Source organism: Cariama cristata, unplaced genomic scaffold (genome assembly GCF_000690535.1).
Source record: "Cariama cristata isolate BGI_N322 unplaced genomic scaffold, ASM69053v1 scaffold32191, whole genome shotgun sequence".
NCBI lineage: Eukaryota > Metazoa > Chordata > Aves > Cariamiformes > Cariamidae > Cariama > Cariama cristata.
This window is the reverse complement of record NW_009601550.1, coordinates 13555-13757: the sequence shown is the minus strand read 5'-3', so window position 1 is coordinate 13757 and position 203 is coordinate 13555.

Here is a 203-nt window from a genome sequence, read left to right as displayed (position 1 = left end):
TCACTGAAGCTGAGCTAGAGTAGCAAGAATGAAGGGGAGCATTCATTCTTGGGGGTACAGGGAGTTGGGAGATGGGGAGCTGCTGAGGCCACAGGAGGGTATTTGATAGTGTCACGGAATAGCCTGGGGAGGAAGAGGAGGAAAGAAGAGGAAGGTGGCTGTCTTGTATTGGGAGAAACTGGTGAGACCTTGTCACGGAGAGG